The 20,486-nt window shown below is 47.4% G+C and overlaps 1 protein-coding gene and 1 long non-coding RNA gene across 5 annotated transcripts in view; one reads left to right on the forward strand and one right to left on the reverse strand.

Annotated features, from left to right (window-relative positions):
• The window catches only part of TSPAN9 (tetraspanin 9), a 704,002-nt gene that overhangs the window by 221,318 nt on the left and 462,198 nt on the right, over positions 1–20,486 (reverse strand). The window lies entirely within an intron of this gene.
• Positions 1,168–20,486, forward strand: part of LOC134935641 (uncharacterized) — a 59,623-nt gene continuing 40,304 nt past the window's right edge. Inside the window, exon 1 of the long non-coding RNA XR_010180304.1 lies at positions 1,168–1,411. This is a non-coding gene — a long non-coding RNA (uncharacterized LOC134935641). The remainder of the gene's footprint in view (positions 1,412–20,486) is intronic.

Raw genomic sequence — 20,486 nt, forward strand, 5'->3', positions numbered from 1 at the left:
CCCCCTAAGTCACAACAGAATTTTGCAGGCAGATAGGACTTTTTTTTTGCATTTGACATTAGGGGGTATATTCAATTAAAGTCGGATCCATTCCGACATGTATTTGTCGGAATGAATCTGACAACCCCTATTCAATAGCCATCTTAATTCGACTTTTTCAAGTTGAATTAAGATGGTACGCAGATGAGGAGAGGGGGGCGAGCCGCGGGGGGGACAGCCGGAGGGCATACAGGAGACATCAGCGCTACGATCAGCGCTACCGTAGCGCTGCAGCAGGATGTCACTCACCCGCCCGACATCACTGCAGCTTCCACACGGCTCCAGCAGCGTGCTGGAGCCAGGTGGGAGCTGCCGTGAGGTCGGGCGGGTGAGTGACATCCAGCTGCAGCGCTGATCGTAGCGCTGATCTCCTGTATGCCCGCCGGCTCCCCCCCCCCCCCCTGCGGCTCCCCCCCCCTCGCCTCCTCCGGGTCCATCTCATTCCGACATCATTTTGATGTCGGATTGAGATAGTCGAAAAGGGGGCCAAAACCTGTCGGATTTGGCCCCGTTTTCGACATCAACACGTGGATCGGCAGCTATTCCGCCGATCCACGTGCTTTTCGACAAGTCAAATGCCTTGACTTGTCGAAAAGCTTAGAATAGGTTGAATCAGGATTCGACCTTAAAAAGTCGAAAACTGCCGTCTTTTCGACAGATGGCAGTTTTCGACTGCAATTGAATATACCCCTAAAGATTTAAAAAGACGTGGCTTTTTGGTGACTGTGGCTGTGTTTTTTTTAAATGGCAAAATGGTTTTGCATATAATATTATTGCTGTTTTATATTTCATGGGTAGAACCAGTGGTGGGATTCAGCCGGTTCGCACCGGTTCTTCAGAACCGATACCTAATGTTAGGTATGGTTCTGAGAACCGTTTGTTAATGAGTGCCGCCAGCATAGGTGCAGATACCGTTACCCCAGTAGCTCTAGCCGCCGCTGCCCCCGCAATAGATTGAGACGCGCTGGGGGCTGCAGAAGCGCTTCTGTACCATAGCAATGAAAAAAAAAAAAATGGCCGCCGCCAAGGAGGAGACAGATGCTAGAGGTCACATTTGACCTCTAGCACCTGTCTCCTTGGCGGCGGGCATTTTAAGAGGGTGTTTTTTTTACACTACTATGGTACAGAAGCGCTTCCACAGCCCCCAGCGTGTCTCAATCTACTGCGGGGGCTAGCAGTAACCACTGATGCCCGCACCCACCCTCCCTACTTCACTGATGCAGCGGCCAGGAGATACCTGGCAATACGCAGGAAAGCCCTGGCAACGCACAGGAGACCCCCTAGCAACACATATGAAACCCCTGGCAACGCACAGGAGACCCCTAGCAACGCGCATGAAACCCCTGGCAACGCACAGGAGACCCCTAGCAATGTAAGTGGCATTATTGTGTGTGGGCATAAAATGGTGTTAGGGCCATAACTGTGTGTATCATAATATGTAATTGGCGTTACAGTGTGTGGTATAACGCATAATGGGTGTTATTTGAGTATTAAATGCATGAATTATTAAACTTCCTTTCGGTATACTTAAAATGTTCATTAGGACATAGAACCTGTTGTTAATTTATTTGAATCCCACCACTGGATAGAACCACTGACAGTCAGTGGCTTTGCAAAGCCGGCACGTTGTAATTATACACCCAAGTGTCATTTTCAAACCGCAAAAGTGTAAAACTGCAGCACACATGTTATTCTGAGTTGTCACGTGTCTTCTTTTGTACAATTAAATATGGTTTTAAAGGGACGTGCATAGAATTGCGTGCTAAGATGGCGGTTTATACAGGGATGCAAAGACTGCACTGACTAATGGGAGGACATGGACAAATAAAGTGCGTTCCCATGTTAATACAAACACAAGTGTGCCAGATTTATAGAGGAGATACACACAGAATATTTCAAGGCTATAAATCCCCAGTGCCCACTGCAAAAATTTAGCTGAGTGTACCAGAGAGGGTGCTGCACTCAGCCCTAACAGTTTTATAAAAGCAGTACATTTTCTACTTTTTAACATTTTTTATTTTTTTTTACAATATTTGCTTTATATAAATGGACCCCAATAAGTGTACTACCTTTGGTAAAATTCATATTCCATGTTGGATCCCTAAAAAACACTTAGATTTATTTATAATTATGCTGTCATAACAAAAAAAAAATATGTTAAATATTTATATTTTACAGGTTTTGACTGAACTTAATGCAAGAAAAACAAACAAAAAAAAAAAACACAATAAGTAAAACAAATACTTCGGGGGGAGTGTAATAGGGTGTGAGAATCAGAAAGTGAGAGATTTTGGGAGAATTGTCCTTATTTTTTTTAAAGTGGTAATCATTTACATGGCAAAATCAACGTGGTCTTGCCATGTAAATGATTGCCACTTTTAAAAAAATAGGAAAATTCTCCCAAAATCTCTCTTTCTGATTCTCACACCCTATTACATTCCCCCCATAGTGTAGCTAAGTGAAGATGCTCACAGTAGGATATTGGTTGATCTACACATCAGACCAAGTGGCCCAACCACTACCCTGCAACTAGACCATTCTTGGAGAAGTGCTATGGGGGGTGGGGTAATGCAGATTGATTATCATGGCTCCGCCCCCAGCTGCACAATGCTGAGGCATGACACAGAGAACCGCTACCCACAGTTTTACATTGAAGTGGGATAATGACCCTACTACGTTTTGCCGGTGCTTGGGATCCCGGCGCCCAGCATACCGGCACCGGGATCCCGACCGCCGGCATGCAGGCAGCGGGATGTGCGCAAAAGAGCCTCTTGCGGGTTCGCTGCGTGCGCCACTCTGTTTATTCTCCCTCCAGGTATGTGTTCGCGGACACCCCAAGAGGGAGAATAGTTGTCGGTATGCCGGCTGTCAGGATCACGTCGCCGGTATGGTGAGCGCCGGGATCCCGACAGTCGGCATATAAAATGCAGGGGCTCGGAGGGCCCCTTGCGGGCATGCACATCTGGGCTCGGAGGGCCCCTTGTTGCCCATCACTGTACAAGAGAACAAGAGAAGATGTTGACTGCGGCAACCAATCAGATTCTACATATTCTTTTGTAGAATGTAGTGTACTAGATATAATGATAGCTTGAATCTCATTAGTTGCTATGGGCAATTTCTCTATTTTTACTATATAAAGTTATGATTGGTCCTCCGACTTATTCCCTAATAAGAGCTACATACAGTGCATCCGGAAAGTATTCACAGCGCTTCATTTTTTTTTTATGTTACAGCCTTATTCCAAGCTGGAATAAATTCATTTTTTCCCTTAAAATTCTACACACAATACTACATAATGACAACTTAAAAAAAAGTTTTTTTGAAAATGTATTAAAAATAAAAAAACTAAGAAATCACATGTACATAAGTATTCACAGCCTTTCCTCAATACTTTGTTGATGCACCTTTGGCAGCAATTACAGCCTCAACTCTTTTTGAATATGATGTCACAAGCTTGGCACACCTATCTATGGACAGTTTTGCCCATTCCTCTTTGCAGCACCTCTCAAGCTCCATCAGGTTGGATGGGAAGTGTCGGTGCACAGACATTTTCAGATCTCTCCAGAGATGTTCAATCAGATTCAAATCTGGGCTCTGGCTGGGCCGCTCAAGGACATTCACAGAGTTGTCCTGAAGCCACTCCTTTGATATCTTGGCTGTGTGCTGTCCTGCTGAAAGATGAACCATTGCCCCAGTCTGAGGTCAAGAGCGCTCTGGAGCATGTTTTCATCCAGGATGTCGCTGTACATTGCTGCATTCATCTTTCCCTCTATCCTGACTAGTCTCACAGTTCCTGCCGCTGAAAACATCCCCACAGCATGATGCTGCCACCACCATGCATCACTGTAGGGATGGTATTGGCCTGGTGATGAGTGGTATCTGGTTTCTTCCAAACATGATGCTTGGCATGCATGCCAAAGAGTTCAATCTTTGTCTCATTAGACTAGAGAATTTTGTTTCTCATGGTCTGAGAGTCCTTCAGGTGCATTTTGGCAAACTCCAGGAGGGCTGCCATGTGTTTTTTACTAAGGAGTGGCTTCCGTCTGGCCACTCTACCATACAGGCCTGATTGGTGGATTGCTGCAGAGATGGTTGTCCTTCTGGAAAGTTCTCCTCTCTCCACAGAGGAATGCTGTAGCTCTGACAGAGTGACCATCGGGTGCTTGGTCACCTCCCTGACTAGGGCCCTTCTTCCTCAATCGCTCAGTTTAGACGGCCGGCCAGCTCTAGGAAGAGTCCTGGTGATTCTGAACTTCTTCCATTTACGGATGATGGAGGCCATTGTGCTCATTGGGACCTTCAAAGCAGCAGATATTTTTCTGTACCCATCCCCAGATTTGCACCTCAAGACAATCCTGTCTCGGAGGTCTACAGACAATTCTTTTGACTTCATGCTTGGTTTGTGCTCAGACATGCACTGTCAAGTGTGGGACCTTATATAGACAGGTGTGTGCCTCTCCAAGTCCATGTCCAAATCAACTGAATTTACCACAGGTGGACTCCAATTAAGCTGTAGGAACATCTCAAGGATGATCAACAGTGGAAACACGATGCACCTGAGCGCAATTTTAAGTTTCATAGCAAAGGCTGTGAATACTTATGTACATGTGATTTCATAGTTTTTTATTTGTAATAAATTTGAAAAAATCTTTTGGAATAAGGCTGTAACATAACAAAATGTGGAAAAGTGAAGCGCTGTGAATACATTCAGGATGCACTGTAACTGGGCACCAGGTGGGGCTGGAAGTGTGGGTGGTTAGGGCCTCTTCTACCCACTACCTTTTACTAGGTGGTAGTGCCGCATTACACTGTACCAATGACACTGAAACACTGACAAAGGGTAAAACCAACAGTTTAATGTGGAAGGTGGAGTATTTACCTTCAGGAGCAGAACATTATCACCAATGCTGGGATCCAAAGTTTAGAAGAAGCCGTTTGTACCCTACAGAGAACACCTCTATACTAACATATGTACAGAAAACCACTACACATACAGTAACCTGTCCAACGGAACTACAACCTGCACCGTAAGCACCTACTGTGTATATTTACTCCACACCCACAAACACATAAATGTCAAACAATTTACATCACTTGGAGCATTACGGCAGTTAATCTACATTTTAAGAACCAAACACCGGAAGATCACACATTGGAGGCAAATAAACATTTGATACCCGGACACGGCTATTTTCAAGGATGTGTCTGTCTATCAGAAGTGAAACAGCTCAGCTTTGTCAGACATACCTGACGCAGAGAGGCAGCTAACTCCGACCATAGCTAGTGCTCTATGGAAGCAATGCCCTCAGTTTGCCTGCTAGGTGTAATCTCATTCAGCACATTTGACCTTCAGGCTGTGAGCCATAGAGGATCATTAGCTGTACCAGGGGTGAGTTTCTCATGAACCATGGAGGTCCCAGGTGATGGCTTTACTAATTGGATGGAATTATTTATGCCAGTCCCCTGGCACAAGAAGTTACTTTCATACACACTGCACTTTCTTGCTGCGTGTGTGTGTTGCACGTGTGTGTGTGTGTGTGTGTGTATATATATATATATATATATATATATATATATGTCTTATTTATAGAATCAAATAGTTTTCTATTATTTCAGGAGGCTCAGAAGAGTCAACTTGAAGAGACAAATAACCTAGGCTTTTAAAGAATGTAATGCATGTGATTATCATAAGGGTTTTCTTTTCATCTCCAATTGGTGGCTTTCTGGGACGCTCTGATTGGGGCTAAACAATGACTGTAATGGCCAGGTGCAATTATCTAGAGGTCGGGTCATAAAAGAGATTACAGCTATATCTATCATAACTGCATGTCAATTACATGTCTGGAACCTGGAACCACTGATCTCATTTACAATTGCTATACATCTGATGTCGGCTGGGTCAGAAAGGTAACATACTTCGCACAAGGCACAATTTGTCATGTATTGCTCCGTCCATTACTTTGAAATGGTTATTATGATAAAGCAGCGCCATCACACAGAATGACCTGATTAGCTGCAGTACTTTGTATCTGTAATAAGCCACTCTCACAGGCATGTACTCAAATACAGGGGTTGGAAAGTACAAGGTACTTGTTATAGCAAATTACTTTTAAGAACTATCATTTAATGGAGGCCTATCGAGATAGTTTTAAAGTATTTTGCATGAAATTGTATATAATTTATTACCTACAGTATGTTCTTGAGCTACGTAACGAAAATAGTAATATTCTATAAAACTTTAAAGCTGCTACAAACTTCAATAAATTGACCTCTGCTGATATTTTACATATAGTTATCCTGGGCACACTAATTATCTAGTGATGAGCCTTGGTTGTGTATGGAAGTGTGGTTGCTACAACTGCTGTTTATGAAGATAAAGGAGTCAATCAACCACTGACGTTAAATGCTAGTAAAGGTATGTGGATGGAGACTATTGAATCCATTTTGGCATGTTTTTTTGTTTGACGGAGGGTAATGGGGTGTCTAGCCTCAACAGCAAATGTGCCTGTTACACACCTCATATCATGCTGTATTGTCACTTGTGTAATGTCTCCAGTGGCTTACCTACCTAAGGCATAGATGCCTACCTTGCTGCACCCGTCTCCGGGAGGTGGCAGCGTGGTAGGCTAATGGGGGCGTGGCTGGCGACAATGTGGGCGGTCTGGTGGTGTGACTGGTGGGGGGAAGTGGGCAGTCTAGAGAACGTGGCATCATGATCGCGTCATTGTGACCCCGTCCCCGCTAGGGTGTTGAGAAATCAGGTGCTATATACCGGGGGCGGAGCTACGATGACGTGATTCAGCGCGAAGCACGTCATCATATCCACCTCGGACCACCCACTTGTACTCTGCTGTGGATGGCCGAGGGGGTGTGGGGGGCTGCCAGCGAAAGTGGGATACTTGCCCACCTTTCCGGGTGCCTCCCGCCCATTCCGGGTGGGTAGGCAAGTATGACCTAAGGCCCCCGGCACATGCGAAGCCCTCCCCCGGGCTTTGATTGCCCCGCGTCTCACTCAATATTAAAGTTAGGGTGACCATCGATGGGGCAAAACAATCGATGGTTTCCTTACAGATAGTTTCACACCATCGAGGTTATCCGTCAAAGGTAAAGGTAGTGGTCAAGGCTTTTACAATGGTTAACATCGATGGTAACCATTGATGGATAACCAGGGCTGTTTCTAGCCAATTTGGCTCCCAGTGCGAGATTTAAAAATGCGCCCCCCCCCCCAATAGCTATAAAACGTTTCCGGCAAGGGTGTGTGGCCTCAGTAAAATGGGTGTGGTCTCATTAAAGTGGGCGTGGCCTCATCTGATATCATCACGGCCACCACAGGGAAAAATGAAAAAAATCAAAAGTCCCCGTTTTACACATTACGGCAGGCAGGTGTCCCCATTTTACACATTAATTACGGCAGGCAGGTGTCCCCATTTTACACATTACAGCAGGCAAGACTCCCCATTTTACACAGTACGGCACGCAGGTGTCCCCATCCAGGATAACCCTCCAATGGCCGTCCCTAACTCGTAGTGATCCGCGTGCCACAGAGGTCCTGCTTACCGAAACAGCGATACCTTTCCCCAGGATTGCGGAAGGGCCTGCCTTTTGTATTGCTTAGCTGATATGATGCACTATATATTGATAATAAAGACTCGGCACATTAATAACTACATGAGTAGACCACCTAAGAGAGCAAATAAACTTTCTATATAGTTAGCAATATATTTGCAGAGATGAGGCTTCAACAATGCAGCTGTCAGTCTGAGAAAGGTGAGCAGATGGGTTCCATATATGGAAAGCTAAACATACTGTAGATCTTGGCTGCCTTCTCCAGTTTTACTTTGGTGAATAAGGAGGTAGAAGTAAAAGCTTTGACCACTACCTTTGTAAAGTGACTCAATATCTGAAATGATGAGCTCACAAGTAGATATGTTAGAAGTGATCAACCCACAAGCAGGGCTGGTTCATGCCCTTGTGGCCCCCCCGGGCAAACATATAGGGGCGTGGCTTCATATGGGGGCGTGGTCAGCTACGCCCCCATTTTTCCCCCTTGAAGCGCCGCTGAAAGCTAAAAAAATAAAAATTTATACTTAGATCCTCGCTCCTGATTCCAGACCGCTGCAGACCTCCGCCGGCGCCACTCTTCTCCTCTCCTCGGATCTATGGGAGAGACGTCAGTCATGACGTCTCTCCCATAGCACAGCATAGACACTAGAGGTCAATTATGACCCCTAGCGTCTGTGCCACAATGCTGTGCGGTGCGCACTGCACAGCAAAGATCCTCTCCACGAAGGGAAACTAGAAGCGTAGCGGGGGGCACAGTTGCGGATCTTGCCATGGTGCGGCGCACTCCGGATGGCGCCGGCGCCCCGGGCAAAAGTCCTGCTTGCCCGTGGCAAGATCCGCTACTGCCCACAAGTAGATACTGTATGTTAGAAAACAGTGTGTGCGAATATCAGCTCCTACTATAACTGCCATGTTACAGGCTGTGTTTGAAAAATGTCAGTTAAGAGTTGATTGGTTGGTACTTTATCTCTCACCACTTTTTCACTTTCCATGGCTTAGTAAATCTTCCCCATTATCATATACACTGTATTACTGGATGGATAAAATAATGTAAATGTAACAAATGTGTTATTATAACCCTCAGCAAACCAACAAGATAATAGGTTTTGATTGGTATTCTGCAAATAAGATGATGAAAGCAATTGTTTAATAGGTTGGTATTGATCATTTCTGATTGCTTTATTTAATCTGTGACATATTTCTAGGATTGTAAAGGTTAATATTTTCTGCCTGGGCTTCTCGCCTTGGCCACAAGCCTAGCCCCATACTAATTTACTTTGGTTTGGTTCCTATTGGGTCATTCCCAGGGGGCTGTATGAAGCATTATAGTTAATCCTGCAAGCCGAGTGTGAAAGCAAGTAATGTTCTTTCAGATATTACTGTATATTGATGTGGTTAAACTAGGAAAATTATATTTACAAATTTAAAGTGCATCAGCCAGATTGGATTTCTAGTGGGAAGGTACTACTTTATAAGCAGAAAATAATTCAATACACATCTGCTCTACTTTTTAGATCATATAAAGGACCCTTCTACAAGACTTACCGTATTTGCCGGTGTATAAGACGACTGGGCGTATAAGACGACCCCCAACATTTCCACTCAAAATATAGAGTTTGTTATATACTCGCCGTATAAGACTACCCCCTTCCACACACCAAATAAAACGTAAAAGAACATCAGATTTGTGACATACTGTATATTATGACCTGATAAGAGATTTGGATAGGGAGTATTTATCAAGGTATGCATAAGAAGGGGGGAGGGGGCGAGGAGAAAGTTGTAAAATGTATAAATGTATACCCCTGTGTGCATTTAGTGTTACCGGTTTCACATGAGTGCCATTAGTATTAGTATTAGTACCTGTCATTGTCACCATTGTACGGCCACAACGCGACTGCAGCGCCTCCGGCCAGTCCCTGCATCTCCCTGTAATTGGCACTAGTGACCCGCCGCGGCCGCACTGGATACCGCGCGATACTGGATGGTGAGTAGAATGAGGTGGGCGGGCATCGGGAGGCCACTATGGGCACCGGGCGAGTATCGGAAGGCCACTATGGCAGCTATGTCTATCCCAACTGAAGTGCACCCGGCGTATAAGACGACCCCCCCACTTGGAGGCATGTTTTTCAGGGCAAAAAAGTAGTCTTATACGCCAGCAAATACTGTACTAATAACTTTCACAACTTTATACTGTATGACAAAGTTTTTTAATTTATAAGTGCCTAATTTATGTAAGGTACAGTCTTCATAATAATGTTTTTCTGTATGGCACAAAGGGCCTAATTCAAGGTTGATTGCAAAACAACATTTTCCTCTAATGGGCAAAGCCATGTGCACTGCAGGTGGGGCAGATAAATATAACTTGTGCAGAGAGAGTTAGATTTGGATGGGGTGTGTTCAAACTGAAATCTAAATTGCAGTGTAAAAATAAAGCAGCCAGTATTTATCCTGCACAGAAACAATATAACCAACCCAAATCTCTCTCTCTCTGCAAATGTTATATCTGCCCCACCTGCACTGCACTGCACATGGTTTTGCCCATTAGAAGAAAATGTTGTTTTGCAATCAACCTTGAATTAGGCCCAAAGGGGCTGATTCTGATGTAGGAGCAAGTAACTTTGATTTTTGGACTAAACGTGTTGCAATGCAAGAGGTGCAAATACATTTATTATTTTGCATGCAGAGTAAACACTGGCTGCTCTTGCATGTAACCCACAAATGCTAGAAAAATAAGAATTTACTTACCGATAATTCTAGTTCTCGTAGTCCGTAGTGGATGCTGGGAACTCCGTAAGGACCATGGGGAATAGCGGCTCCGCAGGAGACTGGGCACAAAAGTAAAGCTTTAGGACTACCTGGTGTGCACTGGCTCCTCCCCCTATGACCCTCCTCCAAGCCTCAGTTAGGATACTGTGCCCGGACGAGCGTACACAATAAGGAAGGATTTAGAATCCCGGGTAAGACTCATACCAGCCACACCAATCACACCGTACAACCTGTGATCTGAACCCAGTTAACAGCATGATAACAGAGGAGCCTCTGAAAAGATGGCTCACAACAATAATAACCCGATTTTTGTAACAATAACTATGTACAAGTATTGCAGACAATCCGCACTTGGGATGGGCGCCCAGCATCCACTACGGACTACGAGAAATAGAATTATCGGTAAGTAAATTCTTATTTTCTCTGACGTCCTAGTGGATGTTGGGAACTCCGTAAGGACCATGGGGATTATACCAAAGCTCCCAAACGGGCGGGAGAGTGCGGATGACTCTGCAGCACCGAATGAGAGAACTCCAGGTCCTCCTCAGCCAGGGTATCAAACTTGTAGAATTTAGCAAACGTGTTTGCCCCTGACCAAGTAGCTGCTCGGCAAAGTTGTAAAGCCGAGACCCCTCGGGCAGCCGCCCAAGATGAGCCCACCTTCCTTGTGGAATGGACTTTTACAGATTTTGGCTGTGGCAGGCCTGCCACAGAATGTGCAAGCTGAATTGTACTACAAATCCAACGAGCAATAGTCTGCTTAGAAGCAGGAGCACCCAGCTTGTTGGGTGCATACAGGATAAACAGCGAGTCAGATTTTCTGACTCCAGCCGTCCTGGAAACATATATTTTCAGGGCCCTGACTACGTCCAGCAACTTGGAGTCCTCCAAGTCCCTAGTAGCCGCAGGTACCACAATAGGCTGGTTCAAGTGAAACGCTGAAACCACCTTAGGGAGAAATTGAGGACGAGTCCTCAATTCTGCCCTGTCCGTATGAAAAATTAGGTAAGGGCTTTTATAGGATAAAGCCGCCAATTCTGAGACACGCCTGGCTGAAGCCAGGGCCAATGTGATTTTAGGAACCCCAAAACTACATTGAGATCCCAAGGTGCCACTGGAGGCACAAAAGGAGGCTGTATATGCAGTACCCCCTTGACAAACGTCTGAACTTCAGGAACTGAAGCCAGTTCTTTCTGGAAGAAAATCGACAGGGCCGAAATTTGAACCTTAATGGACCCTAATTTTAGGCCCATAGACAGTTCTGTTTGCAGGAAATGCAGGAAACGACCCAGTTGAAATTCCTCTGTAGGGGCCTTCCTGGCCTCGCACCACGCAACATATTTACGCCAAATACGGTGATAATGCTGTACGGTTACATCCTTCCTGGCTTTGATCAGGGTAGGGATGACTTCATCCGGAATGCCTGTTTCCTTCAGGATCCGGCGTTCAACCGCCATGCCGTCAAATGCAGCCGCGGTAAGTCTTGGAACAGACAGGGTCCCTGCTGGAGCAGGTCCTTTCTTAGAGGTAGAGGCCACGGGTCCTCTGTGAGCATCTCTTGAAGTTCCGGGTACCAAGTCCTTCTTGGCCAATCCGGAGCCACGAGTATAGTCCTTACTCCTCTCCTTCTTATGATTCTCAGTACCTTGGGTATGAGAGGCAGAGGAGGGAACACATACACTGACTGGTACACGCACGGTGTTACCAGAGCGTCCACAGCTATTGCCTGAGGGTCCCTTGCCACCTTTGGTTTTTCCCAACGGTCCACAATCATGTGGAAGACTTCTGGGTGAAGTCCCCACTCTCCCGGGTGGAGGTCGTGTCTGCTGAGGAAGTCTGCTTCCCAGTTGTCCACTCCCGGAATGAACACTGCTGACAGTGCTATCACATGATTTTCTGCCCAGCGAAGAATCCTTGCAACTTCTGCCATTGCCCTCCTGCTTCTTGTGCCGCCCTGTCTGTTTACGTGGGCAACTGCAGTGATGTTGTCTGACTGGATCAGCACCGGCTGACCTTGAAGCAGAGGTCTTGCTAGGCTTAGAGCATTGTAGATGGCCCTTAGCTCCAGGATATTTATGTGAAGTGATGTCTCCAGGCTTGACCACAAGCCCTGGAAATTTCTTCCCTGTGTGACTGCTCCCCAGCCTCTCAGGCTGGCATCCGTGGTCACCAGGACCCAGTCCTGAATGCCGAATCTGCGGCCCTCTAGAAGATGAGCACTCTGCAACCACCACAGGAGAGACACCCTTGTCCTTGGTGACAAGATTATCCGCTGATGCATCTGAAGATGCGACCCGGACCATTTGTCTAGCAGATCCCACTGGAAGGTTCTTGCGTGGAATCTGCCGAATGGGATTGCTTCGTAAGAAGCCACCATCTTTCCCAGGACCCTTGTGCATTGATGCACTGAGACTTGGCCTGGTTTTAGGAGATTTATGACTAGTTCGGATAACTCCCTGGCTTTCTCCTCCGGGAGAAACACCTTTTTCTGGACTGTGTCCAGGATCATCCCGTGGAATAGAAGTCGTGTCGTCGGGATCAGCTGCGATTTTGGAATATTGAGAATCCAACCGTGCTGGCGCAGCACTATCTGAGATAGTGCTACTCCGACTTCCAACTGTTCCCTGGATCTTGCCCTTATCAGGAGATCGTCCAAGTAAGGGATAACTAAGACTCCCTTCCTTCGAAGGAGTATCATCATTTCGGCCATTACCTTGGTAAAGACCCGGGGTGCCGTGGACAATCCAAACGGCAGCGTCTGAAACTGATAGTGACAGTTCTGTACCACAAACCTGAGGTACCCTTGGTGAGAAGGGTAAATTGGGACATGTAGGTAAGCATCTTTGATGTCCAGAGACACCATATAGTCCCCTTCTTCCAGGTTTGCAATCACTGCTCTGAGTGACTCCATCTTGAATTTGAACCTTTGTATGTAAGTGTTCAAGGATTTTAGGTTTAAAATTGGTCTCACCGAGCCGTCCGGCTTCATTACCACAAATAGTGTGGAATAGTACCCCTTTCCCTGTTGTAGGAGGGGTACCTTGATTATCACCTGCTGGGAATATAGCTTGTGAATGGCTTCCAATACTGCCTCCCTGTCTGAGGGAGACGTCGGTAAAGCAGACTTTAGAAAACGGCGAGGGGGAGACGTCTCGAATTCCAATTTGTACCCCTGAGATACCACCTGAAGGATCCAGGGGTCCACTTGCGAGTGGGCCCACTGCGCACTGAACTTCTTGAGACGGGCCCCCACCGTGCCTGAGTCCGCTTGTAAAGCCCCAGCGTCATGCTGAGGACTTTGCGGAGGCGGGAGAGGGCTTTTGTTCCTGGGAACTGGCTGTTTGTTGCAGCCTTTTTCCTCTCCCTCTGCCACGGGGCAGAAATGAGGCGCCTTTTGCCCGCTTGCCCTTATGGGGCCGAAAGGACTGCGCCTGATAATACGGCGTCTTCTTAGGTTGAGAAGCTACCTGGGGTAAAAATGTGGATTTTCCAGCAGTTGCCGTGGCTACCAGGTCTGATAGACCTACCCCAAATAACTCCTCCCCCTTATAAGGCAATACTTCCATGTGCCTTTTAGAATCCGCATCACCTGACCACTGCCGCGTCCATAAACCTCTTCTTGCAGAAATGGACAGCGTGCTAACTCTTGATGCCAGTCGGCAAATATCCCTCTGTGCATCACGCATATATAGAAATGCATCCTTCAAATGTTCTATAGTCAGTAATATACTGTCCCTATCTAGGGTATCAATATTTTCAGTCAGGGAATCCGACCACGCCAGGCCCGCACTGCACATCCAGGCTGAGGCGATTGCTGGTCGCAGTATAACACCCGTGTGAGTGTATATACATTTTAGGATATTCTCCAGCTTTCTATCGGCAGGTTCCTTTAGGGCGGCCGTATCAGGAGAGGGTAGTGCTACCTGTTTAGACAAGCGTGTGAGCGCTTTATCCACCCTAGGGGGTGTTTCCCAACGTGCCCTATCCTCTGGCGGGAAAGGGTACGATGCCAATAACATTTTAGGAATTATCAGTTTTTTATCGGGGGAAACCCACGCCTCATCACACACTTCATTTAATTCCTCGGATACAGGAAAAACTACAGGCAGTTTTTTCTCACCAAACATAATACCCTTTTTAGTGGTACTTGTATTATCAGAGATATGCAATACATTTTTCATTGCTTCAATCATGTAACGTGTGACCCTAGTGGAAGTCACGTTTGTCTCCTCATCATCGACACTGGAGTCAGTATCCGTGTCTGTGTCTGCCATTTGAGGTAACGGGCGTTTTAAAGCCCCTGATGGCGTTTGAGACCCCTGGACAGGCACAAGCTGAGTAGCCGGCTGTCTCATGTCGTCAACTGTCTGTCGTAAAGAGCTGACACTGTCACGCAATTCCTTCCATAAGCTCATCCACTCAGGTGTCGACTCCCTAGGGGGTGACAACTCTATAATAGGCAATTGCTCCGCCTCCATCTCATTTTCCTCCTCAAACATGTCGACACAATCGTACCGACACACCGCACACACACAGGGAATGCTCTGATAGAGGACAGGACCCCACTAGCCCTTTGGGGAGACAGAGGGAGAGTATGCCAGCACACACCAGAGCGCTATATATAGACAGGAATACCACTATAAAATGTGCTTTTCCCTTTATAGCTGCTGTTAGTATTAAAACTGCGCCAAATTAGTGCCCCCCTCTCTTTTTTACCCTTTTCTGTAGTGCAGGACTGCAGGGGAGAGTCAGGGAGACGTCCTTCCAGCGGAGCTGTGATGGAAAATGGCGCCTGTGTGCTGAGGAGATAGGCTCCGCCCCCTTCTCGGCTGCCTTTTCTCCCGCTTTTTGGTGAGTTCTGGCAGGGGTTAAAATACATCCATATAGCCCTGGGGGTTATATGTGGTGTATTTATGCCAGCCAAGGTGTTTACATTGCTGCTCAGGGCGCCCCCCCCTAGCGCCCTGCACCCTCAGTGACCGAAGTGTGAAGTGTGCCTGAGTAACAATGGCGCACAGCTGCAGTGCTGTGCGCTACCTTGTTGAAGACTGATGTCTTCTGCCGCCGATTTTTCCGGACCTCTTCTTGCTTCTGGCTCTGTAAGGGGGCCGGCGGCGCGGCTCTGGGACCGAGCTCCGAGTCTGGGCCTGTGTTCGGTCCCTCTGGAGCTAATGGTGTCCAGTAGCCTAAGAAGCCCAATCCACTCTGCACGCAGGTGAGTTCGCTTCTTCTCCCCTTAGTCCCTCGATGCAGTGAGCCTGTTGCCAGCAGGTCTCACTGAAAATAAAAAACCTAAAACTAAACTTTCACTAAGAAGCTCAGGAGAGCCCCTAGTGTGCACCCTTCTCGGCCGGGCACAAAAATCTAACTGAGGCTTGGAGGAGGGTCATAGGGGGAGGAGCCAGTGCACACCAGGTAGTCCTAAAGCTTTACTTTTGTGCCCAGTCTCCTGCGGAGCCGCTATTCCCCATGGTCCTTACGGAGTTCCCAGCATCCACTAGGACGTCAGAGAAACTTTATTTTCACACTGCAATTTATATTATAGTTTGGACACTCCCCTCCCAAATCTAAATCTCTCTGCACATTTTACATCGGCGCAGCATCATTTTGTCAAGGGGCAAAGCTACTTTTTTATTTGCTTTACTTCCAACTCAGACTCAGCTACAGAGCGTCCTTAAATTGAAACAATTTCATGGCAATGCAGTGGTGCAAGTATGCAGTGCTTAAAGTGGTCCTAGAGAGGTGGTGGAACTCACCCCCCTCCCCACGGCGCCCAAGTAATAAAGGTATTGCGCACCGCAAAAAAGGGGCATGGCCTCCAAAAGAATGGGGCATGGTCACAATAGTAATAATGCCCACAGTAGTAGCACCCCGTAATACACATAATGCCCACCACAGTAGCGCTTCTTATTCGACGCCCACATTAGTAGTGCTCATTATGCAATGTCCACTGTACTCGTAGTGCTCACAGTGGCAGTGCCCCTTATATAGACCCCATAATAGTGGTGCCTCTTATGCAATGCCCGCAATAGTAGTGCCCTTTATGTCCCCAAGAGTGATGCCCCTTATGAAGTGCCCCCTTTACAATGCCCTCATTAGTAGTGACCCCAGTAGTAATGCCCTTAATGGTAAAGCCCGTGTGTAGTATTGCCCCCAGTAGTAATGTTGCCTGTAGTAATGCCCCCAGTCATTTAGCGCTCTAGTAGTTATGCCTCCCGTGGTAATGCCCCTGCAGTTATGACCCCAGTAGTTTACCCCCCCTTTAGTTTAGCCTCCCAGTGGTAATGCCCCCTGTAGTTTGCCTGCTTGTAGTTTAGCCGCCAGTAGTAATGCCCCCCTGTAGTTTGCCCCCTTGTAGTTTATCACCTGTAGTTATGCCTCCAGTAGTTTAGCCCCTGTAGTTATGCCCCCCCTGTAGTTTAGCCCCCAGTAGTTTGGCCCCTGTAGTTATGCCCCCAGTAGTTTAGCTCCCCTGTAGTTTAGCCTCCAAGTAGTAATGCCCCTGTAGTTACACCGCCAGTAGTAATGCCCTCCTGTAGTTTGCTCCCAGTAGTTAGCCCCTTTGTAGCTTGCACCCCGTAGCTTGCGCCCTTGTAGCTTACCCCCAGTAGTTTGCCCCCTTGTAGTTGTCCCCCAGTAATAATGTCCCCCAGTAGTTTGCCCCCAGTAGCTGCCCCCAGTAGTAATGCCCCCCAGGAGTTTGCCCCCAATAGATGATCTCCCAGTAGTAATGCCCCCAGTAGATGCCCCCCCAGTAATAATGCCCCCCAGTAGTTTGCCCCCAGTAGTAATGCCCCCCCAGTAGTAATGCCCCTTGTTGATGCCCCCAGTAGTAATGTCCCCCGTAGATGCCCCCTCAGTAGTAAAGCCCCCCCAGTAGATGCGCCACAGCACTAAGGAAGAAAAAAAACACACCATACTCACAAGCCCCGCTCCCGCTTCCAGACCGTTGCAGTCCTCCTCTCTTGGCGCCTGCTCCTCAGCACTATGAGTGAGACATCCTGACTGACGTCTCTCCCATAGCGCACGCCGCACAGTGACAGCGCCGGAAGCCGGAGCTCAGTACTGAGCTCCTGCCTCCGGCTTTCGGTGTAGAGGAGAGACGGACGCCCGCTGGTAACACAATCTCAGCGGGCGCCCGTCATCTCCCTGTGCAGCGCCGGGGACACATCGGGTTAGGTGAGCCGGAGGAGGCGGAACTGCGTTCCGTCTCAAAGTGAAACTGACGGAATGCAGTTCCGCCCCGTTCCGGCTCACTTTAACCTCTGCAAGTATGCGGGTACGCTTGGGTATGGAGAACCCTTAAGAAATTGGCAGCAGGTACGCAGTACCACCTGCCACACACTTTGCCATTGCCACAATTATAATGTGCCACAAAGCAAAAAGACCATGGTGCTTGGCAGCATGACTGCTCCTCTCACTTTGTCAGGGTTACTGGGAGTGTGACAGTGGCTGTATTTTCCTGTTATAATGGAGGCATTACTACATATTGTTATTAAATTGGGGGCATTACTTTATATTTCTATTATACTGGAGGTATCACTATATATTTCTATTACCGTATATACTCGAGTATAAGCCGACTTTTTCAGCACTTTTATTTGTGCTGAAAAAGCCACCTCGGCTTATACTCAAGTCAGTGCACAGGAGAGGCGCAGTGACAGGCAGAGCAGTGTGAAGGAGGGACACGGAGCGCACAGCGCGCGCCTCTCCTGTGTCCCGCCTGCATCTCCGGTGGCAGCGGCGGGTCTATTAAAGGAAGTACCCGTTCGTGACCTCTGATCACGAACCGGCACTTCCTTTAATAGACCCGCCACGGCCGCCGGAGATGCAGGAGGGACACAGGAGAGCCACGCGCTGTGCGCTCCGTGTCCCTCCTTCAGAAGACAGCGCGGGATCGACGGAGGGGTAAGTAACAGGCACTGGGGGAGCATATTTGGCATTTGGGGAGGGGGCATATGTGGCAGCATGAGGGGCATATGTGGCAGCATGAGGGCACATCTGGCACTGTGGGGCATATTTGGCAGCATGAGGGCATATCTGGCACTGTGGGGCATATTTGGCAGCATGAGGGCATATCTGGCACATCTGGCACTGTGGGGTATATTTGGCAGCATGAGGGCATATCTGGCACATCCTGCACTGTGGGGCATATTTGGCAGCATGAGAGCATATCTGGCACATCTGGCACTGTGGGGCATATTTGGCAGCATGAGGGCATATCTGGCACATCAGGCACTGTGGGGCATATCTGGCAGTATGAGGGCATATCTGGCACTGTGGGGGCATATCTGGCACTGTGGGGGCATATCTGGCAGTATGAGGGCATATCTGGCACTGAGGGCTGTGTACAGCTAGAGCTGCATTTCCCACCCTAGGCTTATACTCGAGTCAATAAGTTTTCCCAGGTTTTTGTGGTAGAATTAGGTGCCTCGCCTTATATTCGGGTCGACTTATACTCGAGTATATACGGTATACTGTAGGCATTACTATATATTTTTAGCCATGCCTCCAGAATCCCCCCAAAAAGGGTCTGTGTCATGTGGCCATGCTGCTAGTGTCATGTAGCCACTCCCACTAGCAGCATATGACCACGCCCCATCACAACACATGGCCACGCCCATTTTTCGTCACTCAGTACCCATAAGAAAATATTTCTACTTGCACCACTGTGGCAATGGTAAAAGTCTTAATTTTACTCAAATTTTTCAATGCCAGCAAAAGTATATAGATGGGTATGGAGATAAAGCTAGGAGATCCAGTGATCCATATAGATGGGTATGGAGATAAAGCTAGGAGATCCAGTGATCCATATAGATGGGTATGGAGATAAAGCTAGGAGATCCAGTGATCCATATAGATGGGTATGGAGATAAAGCTAGGAGATCCAGTGATCCATATAGATGGGTATGGAGATAAAGCTAGGAGATCCAATGATCCATATAGATGGGTATGGAGATAAAGCTAGGAGATCCAATGATCCATATAGATGGGCATGGAGATAAAGCTAGGAGATCCAATGATCCAAAATCTGCAGATGTTGTGGTAATGAGTGTCCCTCCCCTCTGAGGCCTATACACACTACGGGGTTTATTTACTAAAGCTTCTAAAGTTGAAAAATGGTGATGTTGCCCATACCAACCAATTAGATTTTGTCTGTCATTTTCTAAAATGCAATAGATAAATGATAGAATCTGATTGGTTGCTATGGGCAACATCACCACTTTTCATTTTTAGAAGCTTTAGTAAATTTACCCATACATCTGAAATCTGCTATGAACCATGAAGCTGAAAATCAGGTTATTGTACGCCTACTTACTTATATGTTTATTGGCGAACAATGAGGGTTATATTTACTAAAGGGCAGGTTTTTAGAAGGGAAGATGTTGCCCAATGCAACCAATCAGATTCTAGCTATAATCTTTCAGAAGTGCTAGATCATAGTTACCGATATTCTAGTTGCCCCATGCGGGAGGGGGGAAGGGGGGGCAGCCAGGGTGGTAAAACAGGGGGTGTAGCTGCATCATGGGTGGACAGTTCGGGGTGGGGGGGGGGGGGCGGGGGTTTGTGGACATGTGAGTGGGTCATCATGGCCCTGCCCCCGCTTTTCAATGTCCAGATTACCGGAACTGAATAGCTGGGGGCGGGACTATGATGGCACGGTGCGAATCGCGGCATCTGCCTCTTTGAAGGATGGCTAAGGGGAGTGCGGGCGTGTGAGGGGGGTGAGGTGTCCCCGGGAAACTCGCCTGCCCTTCTGGGGTCCGGGAACGCCACCTGATTTTCGGGAGCCTCCTGGCCAATCCGGGAGAGTTGACAGGTATGTGCTAGATAAATAAGTAGAATCTGATTGGTTGCTATGGGCAACATCTCCACTTCTAAAAACCTGGACTTTAGTAAATAGTGCTCGGCCCTGGCACTCTTATATTTTCTTAGGTTTGTTCTAAAATCCATGGAATACCCATGGACTCCCAGTAGAGCAGGTCATCCTTCCAGAGTCTATCCACTCATTACTGAAATGGGCGACATAAGGACATGGTGATGCAATTGTCAGTGAATGACGTCATCATAGCCCCATCCCCTCTGAGTGACACCGCGATTCGCAATACAGCACC

The sequence above is a fragment of the Pseudophryne corroboree genome, chromosome 6 (genome assembly GCF_028390025.1).
Source record: "Pseudophryne corroboree isolate aPseCor3 chromosome 6, aPseCor3.hap2, whole genome shotgun sequence".
Taxonomy (NCBI): Eukaryota; Metazoa; Chordata; class Amphibia; order Anura; family Myobatrachidae; genus Pseudophryne; species Pseudophryne corroboree.